The following is a 20,668-nucleotide window of genomic DNA, read 5'->3' as shown; positions in this document are numbered from 1 at the left end:
TGCACATTGACAACAACACAAAAAAACAAGCCAAACCCCTGTTGCGTGATCAATATAATAATTCTTGCACATTGTCAATGCTAAGAGTGTTGTTACGGACTGCACGGATCAGCAGGAGTGGGAGTAAAATGTCGTAACCTATTGCTACCAGTTAAAGATAGCAATTCATCCTTAAAACAAGCCTTTGGTTATGAAAAGGGAAGAGCATTTCAGCTACAGCAGGTACCGCCAATCATGTCTGAGGAAATGAATCTGGCTTGGAAAACACAGAATAGGGAACAGCTGACTCCAAGTTTTCTTGGATTTTTCAAGAAAGACCTTGGTGATGGAGTTGCAAGGAAGCAGATAGATCAGTGGTTCTCAACCTTTTTCTTTCCACTCACACACCACTTTAAATATTCCCTATGCCATAGTGCTCTTTGATTAGTAAGGGATTGACTAAGATGGTATGGGGTGGGAAGAAAAAGTTTTGAAAACCACTGTTTAAATCATACCTAATTGACTCGTTTTCTACAGTTTCATATCTCCAAAGGAAATGGGCCAATGACAATTTTTCTCAAGCAAAATATTTAATTAACAATTGGGTCTAGAGCAGTGATTCTCAACCTTCCCTTCCCACTCACATACCACCTTGAGCAATCCCTCACTAATCACAGAGCACCAGTGTCATAGGGATTACTTAAAGTGGTATGTGAGTGGAAAGAAAATAGTTGAGAACCACTGAGATAGACCATGAAGACTGCCAGGACTGAATCGGTGAAACTTTGGATGTTGTGCTAGAAAATCCAATGACCTTGTGCAACCCATCAAGATCAGTAAAGGCCCCTTCATATCCCATTACCTACCATGAGCTCCACCAGTCTCAGACACAACTCAATCCATCATGCACATCCCTACCTCCCCACTTACCTTCCATCAATCTCTATCAACCCTAGCTTCCATGCCTCCCTGCACACTCACACACTGCTGCAAGTCTCTCACCCACAACTCAGTGTTACATCACCCACATTGATTGAAAATGCTATTACACTTCTCTTCTTGCAAGAAAAATAATGTGAACAACAGAGGCTGCAAGTTCTGTGGGATAGATTGCGCTTGCCATTTTAAGAATGTCTACTTCTGATCATGCAGTCAATGGCAAAGCTGAAACCATCTAAAATGAGAGAATATGCATAACTAATTTTCCATGTTCCATCCCAGAATCTTTCCTGTTCACACACTTTGTTGCAAGAGCTTATTGTAGATGACGTGAACTTGCACCTCTTCCTCCCCACCTCTTTCCACTGCCCCTAACCTAACCTGATCAAGGAGTGAAGGAAGAATAAATGGACCCCTAGTGAAAAAAAAGATGCTGCAACTCAGTGTACAGCTAGGCCCATCAGTTACTGGACAAATGCAATGAGAAGGAACCTGCAGTTTGTGAGACGAAGGAGAGGGTGGGGAATGATTAGAGCAGAGTCTTCTAGCGTCAACAAAGAAAGACGTACTAAAATGCTCCGTGAAGTAAGTGTATGTGTGTGTGTGTGTGTGTGTGTGTGTGTGTGTGTGTGTGTGTGTGTGCGTGCGTGCGTGCGTGCGTGCGTGCGTGCGTGCGCGTATGTCTGTGTGTGCGTGTGTCTGTGTGTGCGTGTGTCTGTGTGTGTGTGTGCGTGTGCAGGCTTCCTCAGGTACATTCCCTGCCAAGAATGTGCCTGAAGAAGTGGATTCAGACTGTGGAATGGTCATTCAGGTGGCAGCGCTGAAAGCGCAACGCTGGCCATCTGAAAGGGACTGCTTGACGGGAGGCGCCTCGGAAAGCATGACGGCTCCTGTCCCTTCGGGCTGTCAGGGTTGAGATGGCTGGCTGTCAGAGCTGGAGCAGCCGGCACGGGCTATCAGCGCAGGGGCAGCCCGCGCGGGCCACCCCAGCTCTGACAGCCTGCGCCGGCTGCCCCACAGTGTGGGGAGAGCACGGGCAGTGGGATCAGAGTGGAGACGTCCCGTGCCATCCACCCTAGCACTGACAGCCCATGCTGGCTGCCCCTGCCCTAACATCCCACCCTGGGGGGGCAGGGGCAGCGGGGAGGGGGCCTGGCCAGCTGATTGTCATCCCCTTAGCAGCCGCTTTCAGGCGGCTACATTCAGGTGCGGGGGGACCTCAGTGCTTCGGCGATTATCCCTCCCAGAGAAGGGTTACAAAGTTTGCCCTGCATGCGCCTCCTGCGCTTTCAAGTGGCCTCCCAACAGCTGCATATGGGCATAATATGCGGCTTTACATCGGGGGATTTTGACCATCTGAAAGTGCCTTTAGAGAGAAACAATCAAGCAAGATCTGCCATGATGGGGTGGATGACTGTCATAGAGCAACGTTTGACAGATCTAGATTATTCAGAATACGAAGGTACTCCAGAAAAAGCAAAAGCTCCATAGATCACAAGTCAGCAGTCCTATTTCTGGATTACCCCATTTGTTTTGCCATCACTGATGTCCTCCCCAGCACCTTTGTGTAATGGTACTAGCTGCAGAAGGGCTATCAAAGCAGGTCCACCTGCTGTTCTCCATTAACCACTGGAGCAGCACCATGTTAGAGCACTTGAACTGAAAAAGGCAAAACAGCCATTAGTGTCCAGTTGCATGCAATAATTTTATTTAAAAATATCTTTTGCAATGTTCATTTTGAGGTGGCTTTTATTTTTTTTGAAGACAATTAGAGATAAAGGGCAAATAAAAACTCCTGGTGAATGGCAAACAAAGAGTTCACTGCACTCAGTTTAGAGCTCCACTGACATGGGCAGAAGGCAGATTTCAGTCTCCTTCTTCACCTTTCCTCATGTTCCAGTTCCTTGGCTGATTGCTCTATCAAAGGCTGTCCACTTATAGTGGTGACAGCACACAGAAAAGTGAAGAGCCACACAAATTTGACACTCCTTCTGCCAAGAATGCAGGGCTCCTTTGCATTCTTTGTGCTAGTTATGAGGGCATGGGGACCACGGCAGAATTAAAGTCTCATGACTATTGGCGGCAACTCACCATTAACCAGCCCAACTCACTGCTTTGAAGCTGGGGATAAGGAAATAGACTGAAGATCTGTATCTGCACCACGTTAAGTCCGGCATTCTGAGAGAAGCCACACGTTCATTCTGCTTAATAATGTCTGGTGATGGAGATGGAAATGTAGTTATTTCCCTTTGATAAGGGAGTCTCTTGTGCACCAGAGGATAGCACACTACAAGATGCAACAAATATCTACAGCTCGACGCTCAAACACAAGTTCCCTATCATAATGACTTTCACAACCACAAACTATACAGTTGTTGCCCTTTCTGAGGCTGTAATATCAGGTTCAAAGGTCTCACATATTGATTTTCACTGTTGCTCAAGCAGGTCTGTTTCCTGGACACCCCCATACGAAGCCCTTCTGCCCTTTCTTCTCCTCCTTTCCCTAATAGTTGCATGCCACCTACTGAGTGGCCTCTCATTCACCAACACATCCTACTAATTCCCTCCATTTCGAACGGTAGGGAGCGGGAGGGTAAAATTATTAATGTATCCAAGCAAGAGCCCAATGATATGAAGCTGCTGAGTTCACATTTTTACATCAGAATGCTGGCGTACTTAATTTTTTCAGGTCTGTTTGTTGATTATTTTTTCATCCACCTCCACAATTAGATTAATCGTCTCTTACATGGCTGTAGAAGGGACAGGAAAGCACTGGAAGCGACCATCTTTCAGAGCTTCTTCTTGGTTTGAACTTCATTGCACGTGCTGAGAATAGCATAATCAATATCAAGCCTTCATCAGAGCAGTTAAGTGGATTGGGCAGCAAGAGGCAAGAAAGAATCCCTTTAGGGAATCAAGACACCCTTTACCAAGATAAAACAGTGAAGATCGGGAACAATGCTCACGACATCAATGGATGCCCATGGTTGAATGCGATGTAGCAGCAAATCAGTTCCTATGCTGAGCTCAGTGGAGTTCATGGAGAAAGAAAGGCCAAAATCTGCAGTTTAACTCCTTGCTTGGTATTAATGGAGACTCTGTTGGGAACAGAGAATGGGCTTGTAATGAGACAATAAAAATACTGTACATAACCAAAATTTCAGCTTGAGCCCTTCATCAAGGTACGTTGATAAAGGGCTCAAGCCCAAAACATGGGTTGTGTATCTTTACCTTTGCTATATAAAGGACACGGTTTGAACTGCCGGGTTTCCCCAGCGCTGGGTTTTTACTTCAACCACGGTGTCTTCATGTATTACTTTTTGTTATGAGAAGAGCCATTTAACAAATGGAACAGGAGTGTGCATTTTTGGGATTCGTAAGTACACGGCACACCCACCCATCCACCCACGCAATTTATTAATTCTTGGAAATGTGGAGATGAATTAACAATTGGGATAAACATTTGGCTGCAAATAATAATAATTTAAAAAAAACATGATGACACTGTGCAGAACAGATTGCAGGGATTAAGTGTGAAGCTGTAACTTGATCTGAAAGTTCAGGTAACATTAATAAAGCACACAGGCTTTGTATTTGCAAATGTCTCATCTGAACACCTTGGGTCAGTTGGAAGCTTTGAAGTCACTCCCACGCAGCTGCTTTCTTCCATCCTCAGGAGCACTTTGATTCAAATATAGTCACATTTCAGATATAGAATCCACCAATTCCAAACATCCAGAGAGAAGTGCCTTTGGCCATTGGGATTGTATGTGTACATGGCTATCTTCAGCTGATTGTCCCGAGTATTTGCTTTCACCAAAGGAAGCATGGTAAGTGTGGTGGTACACCACCAGCCTACTGCAGGGGGCAACCTCTGTACCTGCAGGAGTGTAAGGGGACAGGACCACATCTGGCCGGCTGTCAATCAGTCGGCCTGAATGGATCAAGCCCCACCCGGTCGGGTGTCAATCACCCTCCGGGATATAAGCCTGCACCGACCTCCCGAGGCCTCACTCAGAGTTGCTGCAGCCACAGCCAGCCTAGCTCTGTGGAAGTCTTTGTGGATTAAAGCCTGTTGTACAGTCTTTATCTTGTGTGTGTCTGATTCTGGCTAACAGCGCACCACAGTAAGAAAAAAGGACCCAGTACATGAATAGCCATTCACTGTTGACAACCTTATGTATCAAAACTGGGGGCTATCAAAAGTTTTGAATTAAATCCTCAGAGAATCCTTTCAGTTGCAAATGAATCCCCTCTCTGAACTGCACTGTAATGTCTGAATGTTGATTAGCCAAGTTAGCCAGAATTGCACTGCAAATCACTCTCTCATGATGCATGTACATTGCTGAGGGCAGAGTGATTTACTCTTGATGAAATAATTTGGGACTGTCACTGTTTGAGTCATTAGAGATGTTAAGAACCAAGCCACTCCCTTCACAACAGTAGGGAACTTTAATGAGCAAAACACAGTGCAAGCAGTTAACAAAGATATGTCATTGGAAGGGTCAGAACATGAACTGTAACAGATAATGTTATCTAATTTGACCAATTTTACATCTCTTTGCGTGTGCAGTAATCCTCTTCAGGGCCAATGTTATAACAACTGTTGGCCAGAGTTTCCAATCCTCGTCTCTGGAGATCAGGCTTCTAAGCCTCTGTTTGTTTTCAGTCATTTTGAAGTCCTCTCTGCACCAAAGGCTTCCTGATCCTTGGCCCCAGAGTCAGCTACGCCACAATAGCTCAGCCAGACAGAGAGAAAAACATGCTCAGTGGGAGGTCTGTTGAGAAAAGACCCCACCCCCTCCTTCCCTCTGCCCCAACACCCACCTCTCCCCATCCCTACTCTCCCCATTTACAGAAACCTGCTACAACAAACAAGTTTGCAGGCCTGCTGTTTTGGGATAATGATATTCATCGGAGATGAAGAAGACAGAAAGTCAATGACCGGATTTGTTCAATTTAACCTCCCTGACCCACCAGTTTCTTCACTCTGACAGTCGCACTCCCTGATACCAACAAGGACTCTGCAGAAAGCGTGAAAATGTCAAACACAATCCCGGGTGCCTAACGATTAGCGTCTACCATTGTAAATGATCTTCCAGCAAATGCCTGAATTAACATTATTGTTAAAAGCCATCTGCATTGTCAGATCTGTAGGAACCAACACAAAAAAAATAAAATTATCTTAGTTATTCATTGCACAAGGAAATGTTGCTTTACCTATTATTTAACACTTATTGTAGTTTACTTGAGTGCCTCTTTAAAATTTGTGCCTACTTCCCTGTATGTAATGACTCTCATGCTCAAGGCCATCTGCAGTCTGCTCAGGCGAAGGTCAGCAGCTTCCCTCCAGCAATGCAGTAACCACTGTGGGAAAACTACATGAGAGGTACAGGCTCCAACAGAATGCACTTGTTGATGTTTGTATGGTTGATCGTGGTTGGATCTATAAATACGAGCTGGAAAATTGAAGTGGCAATGGTTCTTGTAGTTGAGCAGAAGTTGGGATTCTCAGCAAAAGAGTGTCAGCATCAGTTTTTAGACAAAAGTCTCTGAAGGGACCCCTACAAAGGTTTTGTGGAATTGAAAATACTCTGATTAATCCTGTGCTTTTCCTTACATGTTTCTTAATCCATCTCCCTTCTACTAGAAGGCTGTATAAAAACTGCCCCTTCTAGTGTGATTATATTAATCATCTTATTTCTAGTCACAGGGATACCATTACTTTTTCCTGACAATATATTATACTCCAGTCATCATGTTATCTACAATAAATGCAGTTATGGCACCTCCTCTTATTCCCACACTAACCTTCCCAAATATTATACCCTGTGATGATTAGTTCCAACTTTTCACTGGTTCAATAATCATTGAATTATACCCACGAGTTTTATGCACAATTTGTACAGAGAGGTCTCTTTGCCCAAATTAGCTGATACCAGTGATAATTTCTGGGATAAGTAGCAACCTACTGTGGAATTGACCAGGACCTGCCCAGGCTTACATACCGTTGTGCAATATTATTTAAACATTCAATTGCATCGAAGGACTGTACAAATGCTGAAAGAAATGAAAGTTTATAAAGGAAGCCTATGCCCTACATTACAAACTCATAAAAATATCAGAAGATTGTTTAGAAGAAATTAAAGTTTGTACACATTGCATCACTGTCCAGCATCTCCCAACATTGCCCATAAGGTTAGATCATTCCATGGAATGCTCTTCACTGATCATAGCATTTTGTTATCAAGATGTCCTCCTCCTTCAAAAAAAAATGTGGCTTCTCATCAACTGCCATCAATTCAACCCTTACCCACATCTCCTCTATATCCTGCATATCTGCCCTGGCCCCTCCGCCCTGAGATGCATCAAGTAATCTCTGTAATTTCCATCACCTACAATGTGACCCCACCACCAGATGCCTCTTCCCATCTCCTCCCACCTCCACTTTCCAAAGGGATCACTCCCTTATCGCCCCCTGCCCCCCCCCCTGCACCTACACCTCCTCCATCACCATCATTTGGGACACCAAACAGTCTTCCAAGTGAATCAGCAGGGGCCATCTACTGGATCCACTACTCCCGTGTGGCCTCCTCAACATCAGTGAGTCTGGACACAGACTGCAAGATCACTTCATTGAGCACCTTCGCTCTGTCCACTACAATAACAGGGACCTCCCATTGGCCAACCATTTTAATTCCTGACCCCATTCCTTCACCAACATGTTTATCCATGGCTTCATGCACTGCCAAACTGAGGCTACCTGCAAACTGGAAGAACAGCACCTACTATTCCATCTGGGCACTCTCCAACCAGAGTTGGTATTATTGTTTAAATAATACCAACCAGCAATTTCCGTTAAACCCCTCTCCCAGTCTCTCTCTTTCCCTATCCTTCTGTCTTCATTCCTCCTTCACCCAACCCTTCCCTTAAGTCAGATCGAGCTCCTCCCCGTCACTTCTCAACTTTTTTTTCTCTTCAAACCTCCCATCTACAGTATATCCACTTACTTATTAGTCTGTCTTCCTCCCCCTGCTCCTTCCACCCTCCTAACTGCCGTTTTTTTTCTACCTTTTATAAATGGTAGAAATACATTGGCTGTCTATCAATCTGCCAGCACCTCTCCAAAGAAATTTGGTAAATTTCCAAAATCCATCTGCTATAACTTCAGCTAATTCTGTCGACCCAGTCCTCATTGAGGGCTCAGTAGTGGGGAGGGTTAAGAACTTCAAATTCTTGGGTGTCAACATCTCTGAGGATCTGTCCTGGAGCCTCCATGCTGATCCCACCACAAAAAAAAACCTTGCCAGTGGCTATACTTAGTGAGGTGTCTGAGGAGATTCTGCATGTCGCCAAAATCTCTCGTAAACTTCTACAGGTGTACCGCGGAGAGCACTGCCTGGTAATGGAGACGCCAACTCTCAGGACAAGAATTAAATTCCAAAGGGTTGTTAACTCAGCCTGTGACATTACAGGCATCAATCTTCACTCCATTGAGGACATCTACATGAGGCAGTGTCTTAAAAAAGCAGCCTCTATCCACAAAGATCCCCACCACCTAGGCCACGCCCTCTTCGCTCAAAGGCACAAGTACAGCTTCTTCCCTGCTGCCATCAGATTCCTGAAAAATCAATGAACCAAAGACACTGCCTTACTTTTCATACACTACTTTTTTTTTGTAGTAATGTCGTAAGATGGTTATAATATGAATGTTTGCTCTCTGATACTGCTGCAAACACCAAATTTTATGACTTGTTCAGGACAATAAATTCTGATTCAGAATACCCCACAATGCATTTCAACTAGGGACTTAACTACAGTTGAGACTAGTATTTTGCCCAGCACTGCCTCTTTAATTTTAATTTTTAATTTAGACATACAGCACAGTAATAGAGGCAGATGGTTCGTATGGTAGACCAACATAATCTAAGAGCGACCTTTCCATACCTGGACAATGTCACCATCTGCGGCCACGACCAGCAGGACCATGATGCTAACATGGAGAAGTTCCTCCAGACAACAGAGGCATTAAATCTCACCTACAAAAGGGAGAAGTGTGTGATCAGCACCACCTGCCTAGCCATCCTTAGGTGCATCATGGAACATGGTGTCATCAGTCCCGACCCCGAATGCATGCACTCCTGATGGAATTTCCCCTCCCCCACGCACTCAAGGCCCTGTGCAGGTGCCTAAGTCTGTTTTCTTACTATTCCAAGTGGGACTCCCGCTTCTCAGACAAGGTCCATGCCACCACCTTCCCCCTCCCCACGGAGGTGCTAATGACCTTTGCTCACATCAGAAAGGATATCGGCCACACCCCATTCCAGATAGAGTGCGATGCCTCTGACGTTGCCCTCGCTGCAATCCTCAACCAAGGGGACAATGGCTTTTTTTCCCAAACCCTCCATGGCTCAGAGCTGGGCACTCCTCCATCAAAAAGGAGGCCCAACCGACCGTGGAAGCAGTCCGCCACTGGCACCACTACCTGGCAGGCAAAAGTTTTACCCGCCTCACAGAACAGTGTGCGGTGGCATTCATGTTCAGCACCACCCAAAGAGGGAAGATCAAAAATGACAAGATCTTGCACTGGAGAGTCGAGCTGGCCACATTCAGCTACAACATCCAGTATAGGCTGGAGAAGCTGAATCACTCCCCTGATGCCCTGCCTGGAACTGCCCTAGTGTACGGTCCAACCAACTTCGGGAGCTACACAACATCCTTTGCCACCCAAGCGTCACGTGCCTGTACCATTTCATGAAATCCCAAAATCTCCCCCTCAGTGTCCATGAAATCCAGACTATGACTTAGTCCAGCTGGGCCTGTGCAGAGTGCAAATTGCACTTCTTCTGTTCAGCACAGGCCCATGCAATAAAGGCCTCTCAGCCCTTCAAGCGAATCAGCATCAACTTTAAGCAGCCACTACCTTACACATACAAAATCATCTATTTCCTCTCGGTTATAGACAAGCATTCCTGTTTCCCATTCACCATCCCTTGCCCCGATACCTCCAGCACCTCCATTATCAAGGCAATGGCTCAGAATTTTACCATGTTCAGATACCCAGCTTTCATCCACAGTGACCAGGGGTCTTGTTTCATGAGTGAGGAGCTGCACGAGTACCTGACAATGCAAGGCATTGCATCTAGTCACACGATTGACAACCCCACAACGCAAGAACAGGGTAATCTGGAAGGCAGTCCTTCCTGGTCCTTGGGTCGAAGGGATGGTCTACCAACTACTGGCAGGAGGCCTTTCCCAAGGTGCTCCATGCCATACAGTCACTCTTACATACAACTACCAACCATATCCTTCACGAACACCTCTTTTCCTTCCCCAGGAAATGGTGATGGGAGTCTCACTGCCAGCATGGCTGATACCTCTGGGACCAATCCTCCTACATAGATATATGAGGACTCACAAATCCAGCCCCCTGGTCAAGCAGGTGCACCTCCTCCATGCCAACCCACATTACACCTATGAGGTGTACCCCAATGGACATGAGGACACAGTCTCGACACAGGACCTGGCACCGACAGGAGCTCAGCCCCCCAACCCAAGCACCCCTGGCATCTCCAGAACCATCCCGGAGCCAACATCCTCCCCCCCCACCCACCATCAACCATGGGACCCCACTGCCTGCTGACCCACCCCAGACCCACACTCCCTTAGTGCCATGCACCACCTTGCCCACACCGCCGGCCACCCCAACTACCCCTGACCCATCCAACCTTCAGGCGGCCTTGTTCCCACTGATCATTGACCAGAAGCCTGTCCTGCGACAGTCCCAAAGGCAACAGCAACCACCAGATCACCTGAATTTGTAAATCTGTAAATATGTTTTTCTCTCCCAACTACTCTGTATCGAGTGGACACTCGGCATGAAGACGATGTTGGACACTGTTTTTCTTCCCCCCCCCCCCACCCCCAAGGGACTCATTTTAAGAAGAGAGTGAATTTGGTGAAACAACCACTGGACTGTCTGATCGCCTGCGCCTGATTGCATTCCTACCTGCCTACTGCAGGGGGCACTGTACCTGCAGGGAGGTAACAAGGGAGGCTGGTTCCACCTACTCCTGTCAATCACCAGCCCCATATAAAGGCTCACGCCACCCCTTGCATACGCAATAGAGCACATGAAGCCAGAAGGGATATAAAACCATATAACCATTTACAGAGCGCGGAAACAGGCCATATCGGCCCTTCGAGTCCGCACCGGTTCACTGGAAAAACTCCACTAGCTCAACCTTCCCTCTCTCCGCCAATAACTCAAGGATACTGAAACTTGTGTGCTAGTTTTAAGCTCATTAAAGCCTGTAGTACAGCCTTCATAGTTTGAGCTTGCTTGTTCGCAGTGCAGTGTATCACAGTTTCACATGGAAGGTGATGGATATATGGAACAAGCTGCCAGAGCATATGGTAGAGACGGGTACAATTGCAGCATTTAAAAGAATGGGAAAAGTTTAGATGGATATGCGCCAAATAGAACAAGCTCAGGTAGACAACTCAGTCAGCATGGACAATTTGGCCAAAGGACCTGTTTCAGTGTTGAGTAAATCTGTGTCTATTCTCCTCTTCGGGTACACATTGTCAGTAGTCATCAGTTCTGTGGCATAACATAAAAACAACTGAAGAACATAGAAACATTAAAAAAAAATAGAAACTGGGGTCAGTTATTTGGAATATGGCTGATCGTTAATCACAGTAGCACTTTCCAGCCCTAATCCCTTAATTTCCTTCATATTCAAAAACCATTTGATTGTTATGTGGCAAGGTCCACACTGGAGAGTACAACTTCAATCAAAGGGTCCATAGAAAGAGAATGTGCAGTCGTCATTCGAACAATCAATCTTCTTTTCCCCTTCCCCTCACTACTACCAGATGAATACTTCATGGTTTGCTTAGTTTGGGTGTGACACTTTGTCATGTTCTTTGAAGCACGACTCGTAGGTTAATTTCATCCATTCTCAACAAAGGAAAATGTTATTAGCCTTTGCAGTTAACCTTATGATAATTTTGTGCTGTAGATTTTTGCCCTTTAGATCCATTACCAGTGATCTGGCCAAAATCATGACAGATTTATCAATTCTCCAGTCAACGGTGTCTTTGTGTTTGCCTCCTTTTACACTCAATCTCTTAGTGTTGGGGCAGTTAGGGTATTAAGTGTTTCCGTTGTTCCCCAGTGGACTACAGTCTTATTCCTTGAATTCTATGAGAACGTAATATGATAATCCACAAGCATTTTAGTTTGTACTTCAGAGTGTTTATACTCCTTTTACTTTACGAATACGAGCTTAGGAGAGCAGAAAGGATGTGGCAATATGTTCAATTCTTATAGCCGGCTCCTCATCCAAGGAATAAGCAATAGCAAGAGCAGGGAATTACAGTAGGAAAATAAACTTACTCAGCACTGAAGAGAAAATATATACACAGAGCATCAGTTAGGTTACCAGACTAGTGATCTGAAGAGCTGATTTCAATATCCATGGGGCAGCTGTGCGATTTAAATTCCTTTAATAATCTGGAATTTGGAAAACAATGGCTAGCCATAGTAATCATGCCATAACAGGTAGAAAATAGGACAATACAGCGCAGAACAGACTCTTTGGCCGACGACATTGAGCCATCCAATATAAATCTACACTATCAAACCCTCCCTGTCTTACATCCATGTGCCTATCTAATAGTCTTTTGAATGTCCCTATTGTACCTGCCCCCACCACCACCCCAAGCAATGCACTCCAGGCAGCCACCAGCCTCTCTGTAAAAAAAAAATGTTCCATTGGCGTCTCCCCTAAATTTTACTCCACTCACCTCAAACAGACTTCCTCTGGTATTGGTCATTTCTGCCCTGGGAAAAGGTGCTAACTGCTCACTCTGCCGCTCATCCTCTGTCATTCCAGAGAAAACCACTAGTTTGCTTACCTTTCCTCATAAGACATTTATTAAGTTATTGTGAAAAAAAATAATTTCCTTCAGGAAAGAAATCTGCCAAATTTGCACAGTCCAGCCAAAATGTAACTCCTGGCCCACCTCACATACTTGCCAAGCAAGGGCAGTCAGGCTTGGATATCCCACACATCATTCTTCAACCAGTGACAATATGATCCCACCACCAGCCACATTTTCTGCTTATCGTGTCTTTTTGTCTCCCTTGTTCACTCTTCCCTCCCCACCCGTCCATCCTTTCATTCCCCCCCACCCCCATGCACTCTCCACTGCAATAGCTGGAGGTACAGCATTCATCCCTGTACCTCCTGCTTTACCTTAATCTAGGGACCTAACTAGCTCTTCCAAGTCAGGCAGTGTTTCACATGCACCTCCTCTGGCATTCAGTACTGCCCTCAGTGAGGTCTCTTCTACATTGATAAGACCAAGTGCAGACTTAGCAACCACTTTGCTGAACATCTTTGCTTGATCCTCACACACCAGTTGGAGCTTCATTTGCTGACCGAATAGATTCTCTATTCCATTCCCACAATTACTTATTTGTCCATGACCTCCTCCAGTGCTGGTGTGAAGCCAACCATACATTTAAGACCAGCACTGCGTAGACCACCTGGATAGTTTATATCCTAACCACATTGTAGACAGTCACTCCCATTGGCTGCACTGCACCCACTGCAGCCATCATATTCGCCACAGTGCTATTGCGCATGCGCAAGTCCCCACAAGGCAAATTAGTTAAAAATGGAGCTTGGCTGGTAGCAGACGACATTTTAAGAAGCTCCCATTATACCATTGTATTGTTGTTGAATTTAACAGTAGAGCGTTTGTCTGAGTTTGCCACTTGTGTTGTCTGGTTACCCAATGCATTAACAAACACCCATGAGCACTGAATTTTCCAATCTCAAATGAACCATTTCTCCTGTCCTTCTCATCCACCGAGCTTCAATCACACACCCTTCTTTCCAATCTGCCCTACCCATTACCCTATTCCTTTCCCTTTCCCCATCTTTCCCACGTGTCCACTGCCCTCCCATCCATCCAGTTCCTCACTCTTTCTATCCAGTCACCATCTCACCCTCATCTTCTTGCTTCAGCAGCTGTCCACCTTCACTTTTCCTTTCCCATCCTAGCTCTTTCCCATTTTTCCCATCAAAAACCTCTGTCATTCTTTCCCCCATTATCTGCTTCCACCTTTCACTTTCCTGCCACTTTATCCACTCCACCCCTCATGCTGCCTCATCTGTACTCCCCTCCTCAAGCTACCTGTCACCTACTGACCCCTCCTCTGCCCTTCAAAACTGCCCATCTCCCCTCTCCTTTTTCAGTCCATAAATGGGGTTTTGACCAGAAAGGATGATTATCTGTTTCTTAAACACTATTAATGCATCTGCTTCCATCGCTACTCCTGGCAGCATGTTTCAGGTCTCTGTGTAAAATAAAATGCCCCGTACATATCCTATAAACTTTTCCCTCCACACCTTCAATGCTTGTTCTGTCGTACATGACATTTTTCCCGATTCTGATTACCTACCCTATGGCTGCCTCTCATAATTTTAGAAACTTCTATCAGGGCTCCTCTCATCCTCCTAGTTTTCAGAGAAAACAACATAATTTATCCAAACTCTTCCCATAGCTCATACCTTCTAATCCAGGCAGCATCCTGGAAAATCTCTTCCGCACCCTCTCCAGAACCTCTACATCCCCCACCATCCATCCAGGCCATGCCTCTTCACCCTGCCACCATCGGAAAAAAGGTGGAGGAGCCTAAAGTCGACTACTCAGTGGCACAAGGGCAGTTTTTCCCCTGAGGCCATCAGATTCTGAATAATCAATGAACCAAAGACACTGCCTTACTTCTCATGCACTATTATTATATATAATTTTTTTTATAGAGTCATGTTGTAGGATGGTTATAATAAGAACATTTGCACTAATGATGCTACTGTAAAACACTGAATTTTATGACTTGTTCATGATAATAAATTCTGATTCTGATCTATCTATAATGGGCCAAGCAAAATTGCACACAACCCTCCAAGTGCAGCCTATCCAAATTTTATAGAGCTGCTACATGACTTTTATATTCAAAGTCCTATCTAAAAAGGGTAAACATACCCTTTTCCTTTTTTAGCACCTTATCTACTGGCGCGGACACTTTCAAGGAGCTATTAATCGGAACCCTCAGATCCTTCTGCACCTCAATGCTTTTAAGTGACCTGCTATTTATCGTACACTTCCCCTTGCATTTGACCTCCCAAAGTGCAACACCTCTCACTTGTCTGGATTAAACTCTGTTACTTTTCTGCCCAAATCTGAAATTGGTCTATATCCTGTTGTATTCTTTGAAAATGTTATACACTGTCAACAACTGCAACAATCTTGGTGTTATCTGTAAACAGAATCAGAAATTACCCTACACCCCCTCTATATTTCAAATGGTGGGATGAAACCGGAGCCCCTGTGGGAAACCCATGCAGACAAAGGAAGAACATACAAATTCCTTATAGACAGCGTGGGATACAACCCTCGATCCCAATCGCTAGGGCTGTAAAGGCGCGGCGCTAACTGCTACACCAACCATACCTCCCCTAATGATGAGGTTAATTTCAATGTCGTCATTACAGATATGAAAATTGATAGTGTGTTTCTGATCTGGTTAGCATTGTGGTCAGCTCACCACTATTATAGCACCAGCACCCCAGGTTCAAATCAGCTGCTGTAAGGAGTTTGTAATTTCTCCCCTTGACCACATGGGTTTACTCTAGCTGCTCTGATTTTTTCCCAAAGATATTTTGGGTCAGTATGTTAATTAGTCATATGGGTGTAAATGAGTGATGAAGGCTCATGCCCGGAATGGCCTGTTACTGTACTCTACCCTGTTAGGGAGTCCAGAGGACCCCAAAACCAGCAGCAATAGATCTGCACCACAACACAGGGTCACTTAAACAAAAGTAGTTTTTAATTATAATTGAACAAGAAAATAGAATTAAACTTTAACTTATTACTTAACCTACTTAATCCCCCCTCTAATACTAAGCACAGGTGTATGTAATGCACATTTAGGATTAGAAAAGTTCTCATTGGTTGCAGGCAATTCTTGTACTGTGCACAGAAGTTAGCATTAACAAAGTTCACCAAGCTTTGGTGTTTAACAGGAAAATGGTTACCATTCAGGAGGGTTCTTGCTGGTTTTCAGAGAGAGATTCCTTTTCCAGGTCATCCACAACTGATTCCTTCTCAATCAGTCTTGCTGACGAAACTTCCCCCCTTCAGGGTTCTCTTTCTTTCAGGTCACCTTTCAGACCACCAGACAGCCTTCCAAAGTTTGCCAGCTTGTCCCTCTGGAACTGATTTCTGTGTCTCCTTCTCTCTCACTCCCTCCCTGAGAGCAAAACTGTTCTGACCCTGCCTGAAAAAAATCACATGCTCTCCCAGGGAAACTGTTGCCTCCTGCAAAAAGCATTCTGCAAAAGTCCTGCAAAAATTCTGTTTTAAAATGTGTGTGTGCAAGCTGCTCAAACAATTCCTCCCAAACCACCTCTAAATACTAAATACTCTGTCACAACCCCTAAAAATAAAAAAAAAATACTGTTGATAAATAGAGGTGTCTAAGAATTATACTTGGGGAATAGAAGAGATGCCAGTGCAGGAATGGGAAGACAAGCCATTTCAGGTGAATTATGAGTGAATAATTAAGGATGCAAACAGGCAAGTACAACTTCATGAAGATGGAGAGTATTGAAATGGAAGTCAATGACTGTAGATGGGTTGAGAAAGACAAGTAAGAACATATCACAATCAGAAAAATTACATTTCAAATTTTGAAAAGAACTTTGGCACTCTGGCCGAAACACAAGATTCGGTTATAGATACAAACACAGAATTACATGAAGGATGGTCAGAGATTTGGTAAGTAGTAGTAAATTCAGGAAGTTTGTGGAAGCAAGAGAATAATTGTGTTCATAGAAAATTGTGCTTCAATATAGAAAATAGTTCTATATGATACAACAGACTTGTTATTGAACTAGTATTCCTTCCAAATCTTTGCTTAACATAAATAATTTAAATGACATGCCTGGGACTTTTCCCAGGTTTTCTGGTGAATATTTATCTATTAAACAAATTATCTAATCTGTTACTTTATTGATATTTTTGTGTCCCTCCTTTGTAAAAATTGGCTTCCACACTTCCCATAATAAAACAGTGGCTTCAATTCCTTTCCTAAATTCGCTGTGACGCACTTTGGGTCAACTTCATTCAGGAAATTTCCACATAACTGAAAGGTTTTTATTCTCATTACAAAATCTCAGGGTTAGAGGCTTACATCAGTTTCCATTCTCTTATGGTTGATGCTGTTTTCCTGGTTTAAAATCATTTCTCAATGCAAGGTTTACCAAGAGGCTTCACCAGGGGTACCGATACCCTGACTTACAGAAATCCAACTCTCGCAATTTCTCCCAGACATTTTAAATATTTTTCATTCTGATGATCTTGACAATAATAATCATAAAATGTTATGCCCAGAGATTAATAACTGGATAGAGTATTTATTGCATTAGTTTTATTATGGGTGGTGTTAGTGTGAATATTGTATGAAATTAAAGAATTACAATAAAGTGAGTGCATTTAGAATGATACAACATAGTTGCCATAGAAAACATACATTTTTGAATAAAGGACAAATCAACTTGTAGACATTTCTCAGGAATGGAACCCTGATGTAACCCAGGAACGCACTGTGCTCTTTTGCTTAGGTGGTCACAGCTATTTAGGTGAAAATTGCCAATACCAGCTGCATTTGAATGTCCTTTATTGACATGTGTGTACCTGTACTAACATTATACTGGTTTCTAAACCAGTATCCATCAAATTCTAGTCTATAGATCCTATAATCAGGAGATTAAATATCACCATGGCAACTTTGGAATTTAAATCAAGATATTCAAGCTCGTCCCAGAAATGGTAAGCATAAATTATTGTTGCAATGAAAGTCTTCCAAAGAAGGATGTTTTCTGAGCTGTTCTATCTAGAAATGACTCCAAAACAACAATGAACTTGACTCTTTACTGCCCTTTGAAATGATCCGACAAGCCACTTAGCTCAAGGAGCAGTTATAGTGGAAGCTGGTCTAGCTGGAATGGTCCAAATTTTGAAAATTCCACTTGGCATACGGAAGAAGTGTCTCTATCTTGAGCTTCTCTTATTATCAAAGTTGATTCAATAGTTAGAAAGTGGGTGAAAACTGAACACATGCTTTACTGACAGGCCTGCTGTGCAATGTGTGAATCAGCTCGTATCCACATTGACCTGATTTGACCTCAGCATGTTGAACTCAAAGCTCGATAAATAGCATGAAAAATCTGGAGCTTTTGTTTTGCAAAAGGGAAATTCTACAATTTGACCGATTTTAACCCCAACCTAACAAACTCAACTCGGACTGTCTCTGATTTACAGTCCAGGAACCACATCCATTCCCTTCGCTACATGTTAAATATCAAAAAGGAAGCTTTGCTGTCAAAGCATTTACTGGAGAGAAAGGAATAAATCAAAGTAATGGAAATTCAAATATAGCAGTGCTCTAGAATCAAAATCGATTGTCATGAACAAGCCACAAAATCTGGTGTTTTGCGACAGCATCACAGTGCAAACCTTCAGATAAACCCACCTTACAACGATTATTTTTTTTTAATAGTGCACGGAAAATAAGGCAGTGTCTTTGGTTCATAGATGATTCAGGAATCTGATGGCAGCGGGGAGGAAGCTCTCCTTGTGGCATCGAGTGATTGTCTTCAGGCTCCTGTACCTTTTTCCCTTGTGGTAGCAGTGTGAAGAGGGCATGACCTGGGTAATGGGATCCTTGAGGCTAGATGTTTCTTTCTTATTGCCTCTTATAGATGTCCTCGATGGAGTGAAGACCGATGCCTGTGATGTCGCAGGTCAAGTTAACAACTGGAAATTTTTTTCCTGTCCAGAGTGTTGCCACCTCCATACCAGACAGTGATGCAATCAGAAAGAATGCTCTTCATGCAGAAGTTTTTGGTGACATGTCGAATCTCCTCAAAATCCTGACAAAGTAGAGCCATTGGTAAAGCCTTTTTTGCGATGGATTTGCAGCATGAAACAACTATTTACAAACTTGGAAAAACCCCAGTTTGCTTCATTTCTTTAAAATCCTGTTTGTCATTTGCTATATTTACAGAGGTCAGATTGACAATATACAGGTGAGAATGAACAAATGCTTTAAGGAAGGATTCTGCTCTCAGGCAGGCTACTGCACGAGCAATGGAAAATGATATTATTCCGAAGCTAATGCTTCAATCAGACGACTGTTTGTTTTCTACACTGTGCGCATTTGAGCTGGATGTGATGGCATCCCACTAGACTCCCTGCTGCTTTCCAACACACACATAGATGTGTTTTTTTTACTCTATTGACATGCTGGCAGTTTGACAGGTGCCCAGCCATAGCCAAGGGTGTGAAAATTATATCAATGGGAATTGTTTACGTAATCATGTTTTATAAAGTGTTGACCTGAGTGCTGTCAAGAAGAATATGTTATATGCATACTAAGACTCTGAAGCAAATGTGAATCCTATTTTATTAAATGAATGCCAATTAAATGCGACAATGACAACTCATTACATTGAAAATTGAAGTCAACAGGTTAGAAGTCAACAGGTTGTACAGTGTGGAAATATTCTTAAGTGTCTCTATTTCACTGCAAGAGGTATTGTAGAAAAGGCAGATGAGCTTAGAGCATGGACTGGCATGTGGAATTATTACATTATGGCCATTAGTGAAACTTGGCTGCAAGAGGGGTGGGACTGGTAGCTCAACCTTCCAGGCTTCCATTGCTTTAGATGCAACAGAAAGGGGGAGAAGTGGCATTGCTCGTCAGGGAAAATATCACAGTTATACTCAGCCAGGACAGAAGAGGCCTCATCTACTGAGGCTACATGGATTGAACTGAGGAGTGGGAAAGGTAATGATCCCACTCATAGTGTTGTAATATAGACCACCCAATTGTCAAAGAGAATTGGAGGAGAACATTTGTAAAAAGATAGCAGACAGCTATGATAGTAGGGGATTTTCATTTTCCACACATTGACTAGGACTCCCATACTGTAAAAGAGCTGGATGGTTTGGAGTTTGTCAAATGTGTTCAGGAAAGTTTTCTAAATCAATATATAGAGGTACCAACTAGAGAGAGTGCAATACAGAATCACCAATTAGGGAAGTGAAAAATATTCAAAAGGTAAACTTTTGAGAGAACAGAGTTTGTATGTTCCAGTCAAGATTAAAGGCAAGTTTAGCAGGAATAGGAAACCTTGCTTTTCAAGGGATATTGGGGATCTGGTTCAGAAGAGAGGTGCATAGCAGATATAGGCAGCATAATGCAAATTAGGTTATTGGAGTATAAAAATGCAATAAAAACCTCAAATAAGGAATCAGAAAGGCTAAAATGTTACTTTGGGAGACAATGTGAAGGAAAATTGTAAGGGTTTCTACAGGTATATTAAGAGCAAAAGGATCATAAGGGATAAAATTGATCACTTTGAAGATCAGAATGGTTGGCTTTGTATGGAGCTAAAAGAGATGGGGGAGACTTTAAATGTTATTTTGTCATCAGTATTCACTCAGGACACAGGCACAGAGTCGTGGGAAGTAAGGAAAATAAGTATTGAGGTCATGGAACCTAAACAGATTAAAGAGGAGGAAGTGCTTGCTGTCTTAAAGCAAATAAGGGTGAATAATTCCCCAGGGCCTGACAAGATATTCCCTCAGACCTTGAAGGAGGCTAATG

The 20,668-nt window shown here is 43.6% G+C and overlaps 1 protein-coding gene and 1 long non-coding RNA gene across 4 annotated transcripts in view; one reads left to right on the top strand and one right to left on the bottom strand.

Moving 5' to 3' along the window:
* Positions 1–4,423, top strand: part of LOC138757181 (uncharacterized) — a 115,371-nt gene extending 110,948 nt beyond the window's left edge. The window contains exon 4 of one of the 3 annotated variants that reach the window (XR_011353401.1): positions 3,649–4,423. This is a non-coding gene — a long non-coding RNA (uncharacterized lncRNA). The remainder of the gene's footprint in view (positions 1–3,648) is intronic. The other 2 variants (XR_011353394.1, XR_011353399.1) reach the window with 2 other exon arrangements.
* Positions 1–20,668, bottom strand: part of LOC138756681 (AT-rich interactive domain-containing protein 3A-like) — a 612,036-nt gene that overhangs the window by 505,411 nt on the left and 85,957 nt on the right.

This window comes from Narcine bancroftii, chromosome 3 (assembly GCF_036971445.1).
Source record: "Narcine bancroftii isolate sNarBan1 chromosome 3, sNarBan1.hap1, whole genome shotgun sequence".
In the NCBI taxonomy this organism is placed as follows: Eukaryota; Metazoa; Chordata; class Chondrichthyes; order Torpediniformes; family Narcinidae; genus Narcine; species Narcine bancroftii.
Note: the sequence above shows the minus strand (reverse complement) of the source record. Positions and strands in the feature narration are given on the sequence as shown.